The sequence below is a fragment of the Saccopteryx bilineata genome, chromosome 2 (genome assembly GCF_036850765.1).
Source record: "Saccopteryx bilineata isolate mSacBil1 chromosome 2, mSacBil1_pri_phased_curated, whole genome shotgun sequence".
In the NCBI taxonomy this organism is placed as follows: Eukaryota; Metazoa; Chordata; class Mammalia; order Chiroptera; family Emballonuridae; genus Saccopteryx; species Saccopteryx bilineata.
In genome coordinates, this window is record NC_089491.1 from 25,092,924 (window position 1) to 25,108,381 (window position 15,458).

Below are 15,458 nucleotides of genomic sequence, written 5' to 3' on the forward strand. Positions count from 1 at the left end.
ATCCTGCGCTGCTCCTCCCACCTACAGCGGCTTGAAAGATCCTCGGGGCCTAAAGGCTATCAGGCTCTCTCCTGGGTCCTCCTGGAGACCTAGGCTCCCGCCACACCCAGGATGCCCACCCCCGAGTTTATCAAGACCCCCATCCTCCTGGCTGTCATGAGAGCTTTGGCTTAGAGCCAGCACATCTGCCCTGAAGGTGAGTGGACTGGTTGAGCTCAAGTTCATGGAGCAGCCCAGCCTCCCAGGGGCTGTAGTGCGCCTGGGCCCCTATCGGGGAACTCCTTGCAGTTCCGAGCCTCCTGGAGGCCGGTGTGGTAGAAGGAGGCTGGTTCTGGAAGGAGAGCTCTGAGCTGGTCAGGGGGTCGGAGGGTCCCCCACACCAAAGCTGAAGCCAAAGTGGGCCTCAGGAAATGAGGCGGCTCACTCCGGCTCTCCCGCTGCTAATAATTAACCCCGGGGTGGCAGCCTGTGGGGCTGGAAGGGCCCGCGCAGGTCACCTGCACCTACGCCAGCCCACGCCCTTTGCAACAGTGAGAGGAAGTCATTTTGTTCTGTTTCCCCAGTTTTGAAAGACTCCCGATCTTTGCGATCTAAGGGTACTTGGGGTGTACTTTTTCCTTTAAATTTTCTGAAATATCTGTTAAATCAGTTGTTATCTTAGAACAGAGGTAATATAGTAGTAGTAAATACCCAAGTTATTACTCAGGTTTCTGAAGTTGCAGAATTAATTGGAGGAGAAAATGTTTCCTGGACTATTTCTTCCTTAAGAGGAAATTTACCAGCGGGTAAGCTGTGGGGAATGTTGATGAAGATTATCTCAAAGGGTAAGGTCATACTTTTAGTCAATAAATTAGAGACAATAGTGATTAAGTGGAGCCTTTCCCCTTCCGTGAATCACCTGTAACTCACCTTCCTGCCAGTCAGGTGAGCCAGGGACCCGGTGGGCAGGTGTGTGATGCCTCGCACCCAGCTGAGGGCTCTCCCCTCACTCAGGGGCCCACTGTGACTTGAGCACGATTCTCTGAGTCTGATGTACCAGTCTGTAAAGCGGGACAGCAGTGCTGCCCATTGGCCCGGTCAGAAGGAGGGGCCAGGAGTGATGGGTGTGAAGGTACTGGGAAAACTCTGGAGCCCTGTAGGTAGTACCCTGGGTTGCTCCTCAGGACGGGAAGCCTGGGAACGGGAACAGGCTGGGTGGGAAGAACAGTAATACTCTACTGAAAGGAGTCAGTACTCCGAGGAGATGGAGTAAGGAAGTGCCTGCAGTGAGCCAGGCCCTGTGCTGGGTTAGGTCTGAGATCACTGCTCCTCACAATGACTTTCAGATGAGTAAACGGAGACTTAGAAAGTGAATTTGTCTGCGGTCATATCAGCATGGGAGTGCCACATCTGGATTGTTCCCTCAGACCCCCAATTGGCCCTGACTTGCTGAGAGCCCTGGCTCCCGGGGGTCCCCAGGCCGCAGAGCTTCTGGTTCGCACTGCCGGGTGCTCCTGGGAATTAGGGAATGGCTTGTATCTGTATGCCCAGCTCCCAGCACGGGGTAGGCCTCTGCAAATACGTGCACCAGTAGCAGCAGCAAGAGATAGTCCTGCCCAATCAGTCCTGAAGACTGCTATTCTGAGTAGCAGTTGGCATGCCTTTAAGAGCCTTTCTTAGAGTTAATGCAGGTTCCTTTCATTCATTTCCTGAGCCCATCTCACCAAGACCTGAAGCCCTGGGACCCTGACTGGGCCACATAGAAATACATTTTATCTTGGTTTCTAGAGGCGCTGGCAGCGTTACTGTACCTGATATATAACCCGAGGTGCCCCTTGCCCTGGATTAAAACTTTACAGGCAAAGGGTCTGAAAACCAGGAGGAGCCCCAGAGGCTCTAAGCTGGGAAACCCAACTGAAATGTAATGGAGTCGTGACTTCCCAGGTCACTTGGTTGATTTGTGACAAATAGGGTGATGCTTGGGCGGGGGTGGGGGGTGAGGGGGTGGAAGGTATTTTTCTGTATTTCCTTGAGATCAAATTAATGGCGAGAGCTGCTGGTGGTGGGGATTGGGTTTCTCTGGCCAGGCTGCCACTTGCTCTAGACGCCGTGGCAGGCTCGGAACTGGCAGGACGGCCCGGTTGTGAGATTCCAGCTTCTTGGCCTGGATGCGCTGCGATTAGCACATCTCAAACCTTTCAAAGTGACTTTAGCTGTTTTCTGAAGGCTTCTGCTGTTCCAAGCCCAACAGGGGTGGGGACTGGAGCCTAAGATAGAAATATCATGGACTGACAACCAAATGGGCGTGTCTCTGCCCTGAGGGCAAATATTAGCACAGTATTTTTGTCAAGTTTATGCAACTTGATTCATGTCCCTGTAAATTCATTCCATCCTGTTTTTCAGTCTCTTTGGGACCTGGTGGAACTGTTCAGAGGGAGAAGGAAAGAGTTTACTAGCTTAATTTCAGGTAGAAACTGCTCAGTATGAAACATAATCTATTGTGTATATTTTAAGCATTGCTTATTGCTTTTTGTGTGTTCGTGTTATTTTATGCCCTATTTCATGGTTTGATGGGCCATTTTAGTTCTTTTTCCCCCCTAGATGGAGGTATGAAGTATCTGTTTAGAATTATTTCTCCTGAGAAATCCATGTAAGACAATCCAGTTTTGAATACTGCTGCTCTGAGTTGGGCTTACATGTCTAGAAATTAACTTTGGCGCTGTTGAAACAAGTCACAATAGAATCTTGGTCATGAAAGGTCAGAGTTCATCTCTCTTACCTTTCCAGTTTTATTCAGCCTCGCTGCTTGGTTACCTCTAGTGATGGGGAGTCCCCTCTCTGCCAAGGCTGGCCGTTCCATATTTATGCAGCCTGGACTGTTCAAAACCTGTTTCTTCTGTTTCATTTCTTCTTCCATCCTTTGAAGCCTTGGGGTCTAAAAACAGTAAAGATAGTAGTAAAAATAAGTACCATTGATTGGACCCTGCTGGGTACCAGTTAATTTGCATAAGCACTATTTTTAGTGCTTAAAACAACCTTGAGAAGCAGAGAAAATGTCCCCCCCCTCTTTTTTTTTAATAGTTTCCACATTTTTTTTTTTTTTTTTTTTTACAGAGACAGAGAGAGAGTCAGAGAGAGGGATAGACGGACAGACAGACAGGAACAGAGATGAGAAGCATCAATCATAAGTTTTTTATTGCGACACCTTAGTTGTTCATTGATTACTTTCTCATATGTGCCTTGACCGCGGGCCATCAGCAGACCAACCCCTTGCTCGAGCCAGTGACCTTGGGTCCAAGCTGGTGAGCTTTGCTCAAACCAGATGAGCCCACGCTCAAGCTGGTGACCTTGGGATCTCGAACCTGGGTCCTCCACATCCCAGTCCGACGCTCTATCCACTGCACCACTGCCTGGTAAGGCAATATCCCCCCCTTTTTATAGACAAGGAAACTGAGTCTCAGAGAGGTGGAGTGATCACTCTTGAGTTCACACAGCTAGTAAGTGACCAAGCTGGGCTTCCAGCCCGGGTCTCTGCCAGATTCCATCGCTGCAGACCTTCCCACAGCTTCCCTCACACCATACCCTAGTCTCTCTTCTGTGCCACACACAGCCTCTTGGGTTTTTAAAGAACCTAATCTGTTTGCTGAGATTTACCTGGGATTTCAGTCATTCCTCAGACACTCCTACCAAATCGGTTTGCATGGAGCTTCTGAAACACCTGTGCATTTCTCCTCCAGGCCTTCGCACATGCCGCGCCCTTTCTGGGGCTGCCTCTGCCTGGCCCATTTCCCTTCATACTGCAAGGTTTCCTGTGAAGGCTTTGTGGACCAGTCCCCCCCTTGCACCCCACCCTGGCCGGGAGCCTTCCACCTGTTCCTCCCGCACGGGGGCTTTTCTTCCCTTAGAACCTGAAACTCCAGGCACCCACCCACCCACCCCACCCCACTCTGTGGCCTGGCACAGAGCAGGTGCCCAGGAAGTGAACACTGAGTAAGTGGCCCGGAACCCCTTTGCTAAAGTACTAATAAAGACTAAAATCATAACAAATAAGACCACTGGGGTCTGTGGCCTCGTCACCCTGCAGCTGGGAGGGGAGTTTGGCCCGGCGCTGGGAGGCCGTTGGGCTGGCTTGTCTGCTGCTCAGTCCCGGAAGTCGTTTTCTTCAGAGCGATCTGGTTCCGTTCCTCCTCGGCCTGGCACGTGTCCCCTTTCTCTCCCAGGAGGCAAGCTTGCTGGCCTCTTAACGTTTCTGGGTTCACCAAATCGGCAGGTAATAGGAGAAGTTCACCAGGCACCGTGCAAAGACATAGCTGGGGTGGGGCGAGTCACGGCCCTTCTCATTTCTCTGCAGTCCACGCAACACAGGCTGCCAGAGGCAGGCCCGTGGGTCCTGAGACTGTCCCGGGAAGTGTGGGGAGGGGCTTAGCACTGCACCATGATAACCTTTCCTTAAACATTAAAAAAATACTTCCAGGCCCTGGCCGGTTGGCTCAGCGGTAGAGTGTCGGCCTGGCGTGCGGGGGACCCGGGTTCGATTCCTGGCCAGGGCACATAGGAGAAGCGCCCATTTGCTTCTCCACCCCTCCCCCTCTCCTTCCTCTCTGTCTCTCTCTTCCCCTCCCGCAGCCAAGGCTCCATTGGAGCAAAGATGGCCCGGCCGCTGGGGATGGCTCCTTGGCCTCTGCCCCAGGCGCTAGAGTGGCTCTGATCGCAACAGAGTGACGCCCCGAGGGGCAGAGCATCGCCCCCTGGTGGGCAGAGCGTCACCCACAGGGCGTGCTGGGTGGATCCCGGTCGGGCGCATGCGGGAGTCTGTCTGACTGTCTCTCCCCGTTTCCAGCTTCAGAAAAATACAAAAAAAAAAAAAAAAGAGAAAGTGTAAAAAAAAAATACTTCCAAAAATCTCATGAAAGTGATGTGAAAAGTTAGGAGATTGTCACCTCCAGGAGGAAGGGGTCATGTTTGGGAGGAGACTTGAGGGGGCCCTGCCAGGCCTCTTGAGAATTGTGCTCTTAAAACTTGGGCTTCTCCCCTCTGTGTGATTATTTGGGAAAAGGGGGGAGGCAGGTGATGACTTAATTTAATATACTCACAAGTTTAATGTGATGTTTTTGATCTCTTGAGAGCACACTGTGCTGAAGTCAGCCATCCCAACCCTGAGAACTCCGCTCATGGAACAGAAGAGGTTGGTTTCTCTTTATAGCAACATTACCTCTTTCCCCAACTGCCTGCAGCTCCCACAGCATTCTTTATCTTGCCCTTCAGGGAGCTTAGAGCTACTTCTTGTTATCCTCCCGGTATCAAGTATAACTTTTTATTTGGTTAGTTTTGCAAGTGTCATGGTGTCGAGCCTATAAATAAACCCGACTCCATAATAAGAAAACTATTTGACATTTTGAAGTTGTTGTGAGACTAATTACGGGTCTCTGTTTGAATAAACTACTTGTACAAATCACTCCACCCGGTTTCCTGGGGACTGGTTGGAGACCTACCCCCTTGGACAAATTACAGGATCTATGGAACGAATGATTTGATTCCAAGGTTGTACTTCTGGGGTATTAGGGTTAATAATTGCAAGATAATTTGAGTGGTGAGAGCTGTGTTCTTAAAATGACTGTGTGAGCATTTTCTCCCCTTTGGTTGTGGACAATGTGAAGTCAGAATTTAAAACTTTCATAAATGCATTCACAGAAGCATTTTTATAAATAAAAGGTATTAAGTACTTTTATATACACATACCCAAATTAAAAATAAGTATTGTGATTCAATATTTCCATTGTTGGTTGGAATTATTGTGTTCATTAGCAAGCTTTATGCTTTAAAGATGTTATTTAATGCCTGACCAGGCGGTGGAGCAGTGGATAGAGCATTGGACTGGGATACAGAGGACCCAGGTTCAAAACCCCAAGGTTGCTGGCTTGAGCACAAGCCCACCAGCTTCAGCATGGGGTCGCTGGCTTGAACGAGGGATTGTAGACATGACCCCATGGTTGCTGGCTTGAGCCCAAAGGTTGCTGGTTTGAGCCCAAAGGTTGCTGGTTTGAGCCCAAGGTCACTGGCTTGAGCAAGGGATCACTGCTCTACTAGAGCACACCAGTCAAGGCACGTATGAGAAAGCAAGCAATGAACAACTGAGGTGCCGCAACGAAGAATTAATGCTTCTCATCTCTTTCCCTTCCTGTTTGTTTCTGTCGCAAAAAAAAAAAAAATTATTTAAAAATTAATTTTTCAGTTTATAGACTCAGGAAAAACTAATTTATTGCCTTTAATGTGGAATTAGAAATAAATATGAAAGTGCCTCCCTAATAAATTGATTTTTTTCTAATTTAGTAATTATTCAGTAGTGATATTCACATTATAAGCTAATTTTTAAAATAAGTATATTTATCTTTGTTATGCAGTATTGTACTTTGGAAATTAAAAAGGCCAAAAAAGTAGGAAAATGTAGTGGAAGATAATACTGGTAAATTTATGAGAATTAAAGTCATGAGGAAAATTAAATTTCATGTACCAGTTGTAGGGTAATTTGCTTATCAGCTGCACATAATTTAAAATTAACAAAGTGAAGATGTATTTTTGGAAGCATTTTCTAAGATACAGAGGCATTTCATAGATGAAAGCTGAAGTCACTGATTTTTCATTTGTTGGGCTGAATTTCATTAATAACATTTGCAAAGCCTAATAAGTCATACAAAAGGCATACATCTCCTTTCCTTTGGTTCCTTTTCTTCCTTATGGGAATTGTAGTTGACCCTCACCCATTTCTGAGAAAGTGTGTGTAACAGAGGCACTGTAGTCTTTTTTTATAACTTGGATATTATGAATCGTTAAGAATTGCTGTGTGTGAAAGATGTGAACTAATTTGAAGGAACAAGCTAAGACATCTGGTTATATAATATCAAGTGAGAGAATCCTTCCTGAACTGATGCGATCTTCACTTTGCTTTCTTCCTCTGTTATGACAACAGTGCTAATCCGGGCACTGACATATAGACTGGGAGGTCGGTTACTTCAGCGCTGTAGGAAGTGCTTCGCCAGGACTCAAGTGCTAAGCTGTAGAAACTCTCTTTAGCTCTGAGATCGACTTGCACTACAGACAGGAAAACTGACCTAGGGTTCTGACCTAACTAAGCCCCTGGCTGTAGGCTCAGACGGTCAAAACCAAAAGGAACCCTGGAGATCATCTGGTTGAGTGTTTTCTACTGTGAAATGCTGAGACCCCCTGCATAAGAGTCCCCTGGGGGAGTCCTTATTAAAAATACAACTTCTACATGACAGCTAAAGCAAGGCAGGGTCCAGGTTTGGAGCCTGGATCAGGAGGAAAGAAAGAAAAGACATCATCAGAACAATGTGCCAGATTTTAATATGGACTGTATATTGCATAAGTATTTTATCGATGTTAAATTGCCTCCCTGCAGTGACTGCACTGTGGTTGCAAAATGTGCTTTTTCTTGGGAGATACATGCTAAAATATTTACAGGTGGAGGGGCGTGGTATGAACAGTTTTCAAGGGTTCAGTTAAGAGCATGGGGTAGGGGTGCAGGAGAGAGAGAACAAGGCATAGGTGGCAAAATGTTAATGGTTGAATCCAGGCCAAGATGGGGAAGGAGTTATTTTTTTCTTGCAACTTTTCTATAAGCTCAAAAAAAACTTTCTAAGTTTGCTAATGCAGTTTCCTGGGTCCTTATTAAACCAGAAGCTCTGTGGGTGGTCCTAAGAATCTGTATTTTAACAATCTCCCATATGGTTTTTTTTTCTCCCAAAGTTAGAAGCTGGGAGGCAGTCAGACTTCCGCATGCCATGCACCCAACCGGGATCCACCTGGCATGCCCACCAGGGGGCGATGCTCTGCCCATTTGGGGCATTGCTCTGCTGCATTGGAGCTATTCTAATGCCTAAGGCAGAGTCCATGTAGCCATCCTCAGCGCCCGGTCCAACTTTGCTCCAATAGAGCCTTGGCTGCAGGAGGGGAAGAGAGAGGGCAAGAGGAAGGAGAGGGGTAGGGGTGGAGAAGCACTTCTCCTGTGTGCTTTGGTCGGGAATCAAACCCGGGACTTCCACACACCAGGCGACATTCTGCTGCTGAGCCAACTGGCCAGGGCAGTTCTCCTCCTTCTCCTTCTCCTTCTCCTTCTCCTTCTCCTTCTCCTTCTCCTTCTCCTTCTCCTTCTTCTTCTTCTCCTCCTTCTTCCTTCTTCCTTCTTCCTTCTTCTTCTTCCTTCTTCTTCTCCTACCTGGCAAGCCCTGGGATTCGAACCAGTGACCTCAGCATTCCAGGTCGATGCTTTATTCACTGTGCCACCACAGGTGAGGAACATGATTCTTCAGTACACTCTTCACCTTACACTTTAATCTTAATCTAGTGCTTGATAAATGATCAGTCCCCATCTAGGTGTCTGTACGTTTTATTTTTAGAAGGGAGTATTCCACTTCCTCCTGAGAGGTTTAACTTCGACCTGAGAACAGACCGGAACTAGAAGCTGTCCGTCGTGAGGTGGAGGCAGCAATCCAAAAATGTGGTTCGTGCTTTCCTGACAGTATGCGATTATCAGAGTGATGTGAGCGGTTACTAGAGCCGCGGTATGCCCACTGACGACTTGGTTAACCCGTAAAGCAGCCTACCTGCTGTGTGTCTACAGAGAAAAGGGAACTGTGGTATCGGTTTTATGTTAGCGAAACAAAACATTTATTATTAAATATTGGTGTCTGATGGGAGCACACTTAATTTGATGAGTCATCCGTCTAGCATGGCTGATTGTGAGTGTTTATTAGTTTCTATGCTAGAGATGTCCCTCTCCAGCTGATCAGGTATCTGATGGGGCTAATAAATTGTCTCTCTTCCCCCCTCCCTCCCAAATAAAAGAAGAAGAGGAGCTCTTCTGAATTCACTAGAGAAGAAGGGTTAGGGAGAGGAAGGAGAAAACCGAGCTATGGAGAAGACTGTATATATTGTGAGAGGCGTTTTGAAAAAAAGCTGACGGATGAGATAGAAGGGAGCAGCGCTGTCCACATTTCCTTGGGAGGAAGAGTCAGGGTGGGAGGCGGCGTGTTTTCCTCTCCTGGCCACTAGGTGGTAGCGTTGGCACGGTCAGCTTGATGATTCAGGTAGTTACCTGGGGTTCTTGTGTACAGTTTCTCTACAAATTAAGTGTTTATGAATCAGTTGCTTCCTCTCATTCCTTTTTAACTGACAATAAAGAGTCTGAGTTCCTATTTTTTTAAAAAGAGTTATGAAATAACCTTAACACTTTCTTTTAAGACGGTAAAAATGGAGCTGAATTGCTTCCTAACTTTCTCTGATGGAGAAGAGTGTGCTCCCTTCCCTTCTCTCAGTCTGTGGTCACGGGCTTGTGAAAAAACAGATCCCCAGATTAGCATGTCGGCTTTTAGGAAATAAAGCATCACCTTCCCAGTCTCCGCTCCAAGGCATGTGAGGAGCCCAGAAGGGACCGTGGTTAAGCCTCGTTGGCCAACCCTGAGCACGAGGGCTCTGGAGTCTCATGTGCCCAAGGCGTGGCATTGTGTGGCAATGTGTCCATTGAGTTTGTAGAGAAGCTCAAAGATATATCTCCTATCTATAAAAACTCTCTTTTAACATTAGCAAGTTGTCTTTATTAAAACAGAATTTTAAGAAACGAAACATTTATACATTTGTAAAGTATTTGAAATCAGGCTCCTCTACAAAATACAGAATCTACACTCAGTAGCTGGTGGCATTAGAAGTTTGGTGGTATATTAAAATGCCTTTAATTGAGTACCTACTATGTGTCTCACATTATGTGGGCACTTTACACGAGCTAACCCTAACGCTCACTGTACCTATTGGGCTTCTGCTGTGCACAGAGTAAGATGTAGCCTCTATGTTTTGCAAGAAGGATCTTTGATAAAAAACTGTGGTCAGAGTAGAACCTCTATTGTTACAGTGCAGAGCAGATTCTAAAGCCATAACTGGTGGATTTTTTTTTTTTTTTTTAGTATGCAAAGAACAAGATTGGCTTCCATATTGTAAAATGCATCAGCTGCAGCTGTAATCAGTTGTGGTTGGAGAGACCAGAGTGTTCCCGGTTGGGTTGTGGCTTTGTTTAGAATTAAGAGGCTTATAAAGGAAACCATAGAAACCCTGAGTTCCCCAATTGCTGTGGTACAGGAAACAGGGCAGTTAGTCAGTCTCCATTGTCCCGACTGGATTGTTTAAGATATCATTTCAAGACAATCTGAAAACGCTTCATGGCTTGATTATATGGTCAGTTATTATCAGGCTTCCTCTGACCATGGTTTGCTTTAGGAACAATTGCGGGAAGAACAATTCTGCAACTTCCATGAAATACCTACTTACGACATTGTCCTTAAGTTCCAAGCGCTTTAATATAACAGAGATTGATGTGAGGAGGAAAAACTATGTCTCTTCTGGGTTGCTGGTCTACCGTATTTTGTCAGCTGGCTACGTGATTATGCCAGGGAGCGCCATTAATCATGGTTAAGGTCAGAAGACCCACTGGTCCCCATGCTGATGCTGGAGAGGTGGAGCCGCTCAGGTGAGAAGCAGTGTGAAAATCGGTGCCTGTAAGTGGTGCTTCAGTCCAGGTGGTTTTCATTTGTCAGCTCCTATTTGAAATCACCTTTGTGGGGGTTTTTTTGTTTTGTTTTGTTTTTTCTAGCCAGAGTCATGGTGTGACCAGCTCTGTGTTTGAGAAGGACTTGTCTGACTCCTACAAGTGTCCCCACTGTGAATGGCTCAGATTCTGCAGACCCTGTATTCTAAGTCTGACAATCTGACACACACCCCTAGGTGCCCAGAAAACCTACTCTTAGCCCTTGACCGCCTGGCCCATCCTTTGAGAGCTTCCCAAAAGGAATGTGACTGTGCCACACCCCAGGATGCTGAATCACCCTGTGCAGATGCGGCCAAGACAGGCAGAGTTTTTAAAAGCTCCCCAGGTGGCTCTGATGTGCACCTCCCACTAAGAGTTCTTTTGTATCTTTTTTTTTTAAGTCATAACCCACCTGAAATTCTTAGACATGGGCTAAACAATAAATTTGACATTTTAAATTCAGTGCGGTTGAGGCATCAGGAAGCGAACACATTTGTTGTCTTTTGATAGCTTTTGGTATTACTCAGAAAATGCATTCCTGCTTCTGATGACATTTTCATTGGAAATGGCAAGGTGGAGGAGGTGGGGTGGGTGGAATTTTATGTTTCAGAACAAATTTCCTTCCACTGCCGGCCCCAGGAAATTTTTTTTATTATTAATACAGTCTTCCCTAGTCCTACCTATAGGAGAGTGGAGGTTCACTGGAGCTCCCTAAACAGGATAAGGGGTCACTGCGCTCTTCTCTGTTGGCTGTGCCTTGTGCTTTCACTTCCTGCAGCTGAGCTGTGCCTCCGTGGCTCCCCGAGGCTTGGTTCTGCTTTGTCACCATCCCTCCCTTGGTACTAATTCCCAAATCTGGCTCTGTCCTGACGTTTGGTGCTGCTTTTCCATTGACCTGTGCCTTGCCCGCGCATGTGCACTCCCCCCCCCCATCAGTGGCTTTAGCATCACCTGGGAGACCAAGAAATGCTGACATTAGGGCCCCACCCAGACCTACTTGAATCCAAGTCTACATCTTGAGATTCCCCAAACCAAGCCATCGGCATGCCTGTTAAGTGTGAGGAGCACTGGCCTATGGGACATCCCCATGCTGCATTCTTTTCTTTCTTTCTTTTTTTGGCAGAGACAGAGAGAGGGACAGATAGGAACAGACAGACAGGAAGGGAGATTCTTCGTTGCAGCACCTTAGTTGTTCATCAATTGCTGGCTCATATGTGCTTTGACTGGAGGCTACCGCCGAGCCAGTGACCCCTTGCTCAAGCCAGCAGCCATGGGGTCATGTCTATAATCCCACGCTCAAGCCAGAGACTCCCTCAAACTGGCGACTTTGGAGTTTTGAACCTGGGTTCTCCACATCCCAGTCCGACGCTCTATCCACTGTACCACCACCCGGTCAGGTTCCATGCTGCATTCTAATTGAAGCCCCCCATCCCATCCTTCTTCCTGCCCCCTCCCTCCAACGAAAGTTTGCCTGTCTTTGTTGGACTGCTGTTTTTCCACACCATAAATCTTTACTTCATTTTTTCATTTTATTCTGCCTTTTATTCATTGATTCATTCAGAAATTCACTGAATGCCCCGCAGAGCTAAGTGCTAAAGATACAGTGAGCAAAACCAGACCTGGTTCCTGCCTTCATAAAGCTTAATCTAAGTGGGAAAAGTAAATCTTTTTTTTTTTTTTTTTTACATTTTATTTATTAAAAAAAAATTTATTTTTTTTTTGTATTTTTCTGAAGTTGGAAACGGGGAGGCAGTCAGACTCCCGCATGCACCCAACCGGGATCCACCCGGCACACCCACCAGGGGGCAATGCTCTGCCCATCTGGGGCGTCACTCTGTTGCAACCAGAGCCATTCTAGCACCTGAGGCAGAGGCCACAGAGCCATCCTCAGCACCCGGGCCAACTCTGCTCCAATGGAGCCTTGGCTGCAGGAGGGGAAGAGAGAGACAGAGAGGAAGGAGAGGGGGAGGGGTGGAGAAGCAGATGGACGCTTCTCCTGTGTGCCCTGGCCGGCAATCGAACCCGGGACTCCTGCACGCCAGGCCGACGCTCTACCACTGAGCCAACTGGCCAGGGCTACTATTTTTAAATTTTTAATTTATTGTGTTTACATGGATTTAAGTGTCCCACTGAATATAACTCCCTCACCTCCACCCCTGTATCCCTTTTAATACCCCCTTTGAAAAAGTAAATCTTAAAGAATCACATAGTTAGTTATAAATGTGAAATTATGATGAGCATGTAGAGGAGAGCCTCAGTGCTGAGCACTGTGGTGTGAATCGCAGTTAATCATGTGAAAGGCAGGAACAGCTTCTAGGCAGAAGGAACATCATGTACAAAGGCCCAGTTCATTATAGAAAGTTTGCAGATAATAAAAGAAACATTAAATCTCTCCTAATCCTTCCTCTTTATCTGCTCTTCTGCCCAACCTTGTCTGATTTACACCTTCTTCACTCCTTACGCTGGCCTTGACCCTTGGCTTCCAACCTGTGTGATGCTCAGTTGCACACTTTTTTCCAGGTTACTGGTCTACCATGCCACAGTTGCATTCACTAGTAAAACCACATTCCTTATTCCCTGAATATAGCATGGTGAGCTTCTAATCTGCCCACTAATCCCCTCTTTATACATGTTTTCTTCTTAAGTAAACTTGATATTGAAATATACACACATAAAGGTGCACAAATTATGAATGTAGAGTCTGACTCATTAGCACCCAGATCAAAAAATAAAATAGTGTATGCATCCCAGATGACCTTGTGCCCCCCTTAGTCCCTACACCCAGAGGTAACCACCATGTTTTCTATAAGTATCAATTAGTTTTGCCTGTTTATTTTTTTAAGATTGGATTGGATTTATCATATTAGTGATTCATGAATGAGGCAGCATTCTACCAAGCTCCAAAGGGCTATTGAAAGGGAAAGGTTTTGTTTTAAATCATTTTTTTATTTTTTTAATTACGGTTGACATACATTATTATATGAATTTCAGATGTACACCCAATGATTAGACATTACATAACTGAGTGATCATCTGATAAATCTCACACGCATCTGACTTTATGCGACTATGTTCATGCTATAGGTAATAGATTGTGTCTGGCTACTTTTACTCATCATGATGTTAGAGGGTGAGGGATCCATTCATTCATGTGTAAGGATAGTTCCTTTATTTCCTTTGCTGTATAGTCGTGCATGGGATGCCTATACCACAACCTACCCATTCTATTAATGGGCATTTTGGTCTTTTCCAGGTTGAGGCTATTATGAATATTCTTGTACATATATTTTAGTGAATGAATGCACCTTTTTCTGTTGGGAATATGCCTAGAAGTAGCATTGTTATGTCACAGAACATGCATATGTTCAGTTTAGTAGATACTGCCAAACAGTATGTACTCACCAGTAGTGCGTGAGATTCCGGGTGCTCCACACCACGTCAGCACTTCGTTTTGTCAAATTTCATTGTAACCATTCTGGTGGAAATGCAGTATTATTTTTTTTATTTATTCATTTTAGAAGGGAGAGAGAGAGAGAAGGGGGGGGCAGGAAGGAAGCATTAACTCCTATATGTGCCTTGACCAGGCGAGCCCAGGGTTTCAAGCCAGCAACCTCAGTGTTCCAAGTCGACGCTTTGTCCACTACCCCTGGTCGGCAAACTGCGGCTCGTGAGCTACACACAGCAATTTGGCCCCTTGGGTGTGGCTCTTCCACAAAATACCACAAGCGGGCATTACCTGGATAAGGAATGTACCCACCTAAATAGTTTAAGTTCAAAAACTTTGGCTCTCAAAAGAAATTTCAATCGTTGTACTGTTGATATTTGGCTCTGTTGATTAATGACTTTGCCGACCACTGCACGAGGCCACTACAGGCCAGGCCAGAATGCAGTGATTGCTTTGTGGTTTTAATTTGCGCTTCTGTGACAACTGATGTGGCTCCTACATTTTAATAGGTTGTTCTTTTCTCTTATTGATTCATAGGAGTTCTTTATATATTTTTAATATACACATTCTTAATTTTAATGTAATCTAATTTATCAGTAGGTATCTACTTTTCAGTCATTTTTACACCACATGTAGTTCTGTAAAGCCTTAGGGATAGAATACATACATATATAAAAGAGTAAACAGATATCACCTGACCTGTGGTGGCGCAGTGGTTAAAGTGTCAACCTGGAAACGCTGAGGTTGCCGGTTCGAAACCCTGGGCTTGCCTGGTCAAGGCACATATGGGAGTTGATGCTTCCTGCTTCTCCCCCCTTTCTCTCTCACTCTCCTCTCTCTCTCCCCTTCACTCCTCTCTAAAATGAATAAAATAATAAAAACCAGTAAAGAAATCTATCAGAAAAGTGATATTGTAGACATCGGAGGAATGGGCACCATTCCAAAAGGAGTGGCCCACAAATGTTCCCATGGCAAAACTGGGAGAGCCCGCAGTGCCACCCAGCCTGCGGTGGGCATTGTTGTGAGCAAGCAAGTTGAGGGCAAGATTCTTGCCAAGAGCATTCATGTACAGATTGAGCATATAAAGCACTCTGGGAGCCAAGATAGCTTCCTGAAACACGTGAAGGGAAGTGATCAGAAAAGGAAGGAAGCCAAAGCGAAAGTTCCTTGAGTTCCACTGCAGTGCCAGCCTGCTCCGCTCAGAGAAGCACTCGGTGAGACCAGTGGGGGGAGTGTGAGCTGCTGGAGCCCATCCTCTCTGAATTCACGGCCGGATGAGTGTCACATAAGTAAAGACCTCTGTGCTGATTATTAAAGAATTAAAAGTTGGGAAATATATATATATATCTATCTATTTCTAGATATATATATATATATATATATATATATATATCAGGAGATTTAAACCAGGAATAATAAAACAATTTTCAATGTTTTTATACT

The 15,458-nt window shown here is 45.8% G+C and overlaps 1 protein-coding gene across 6 annotated transcripts in view; it reads left to right on the forward strand.

Moving 5' to 3' along the window:
• Window positions 1-15,458, forward strand: part of PTPN3 (protein tyrosine phosphatase non-receptor type 3) — a 111,924-nt gene that overhangs the window by 18,438 nt on the left and 78,028 nt on the right. The window contains exon 2 of one of the 6 annotated variants that reach the window (XM_066256562.1): window positions 5,104-5,164. The exons of 4 other annotated variants lie outside the window; for them this stretch is intronic. The gene's annotated coding sequence lies outside the window, so the exon portion shown is untranslated. Of the gene's footprint in view, window positions 1-60; window positions 197-5,103; window positions 5,165-15,458 lie in introns of those variants that run through there. One more of the 6 variants, XM_066256563.1, reaches the window with a different exon arrangement.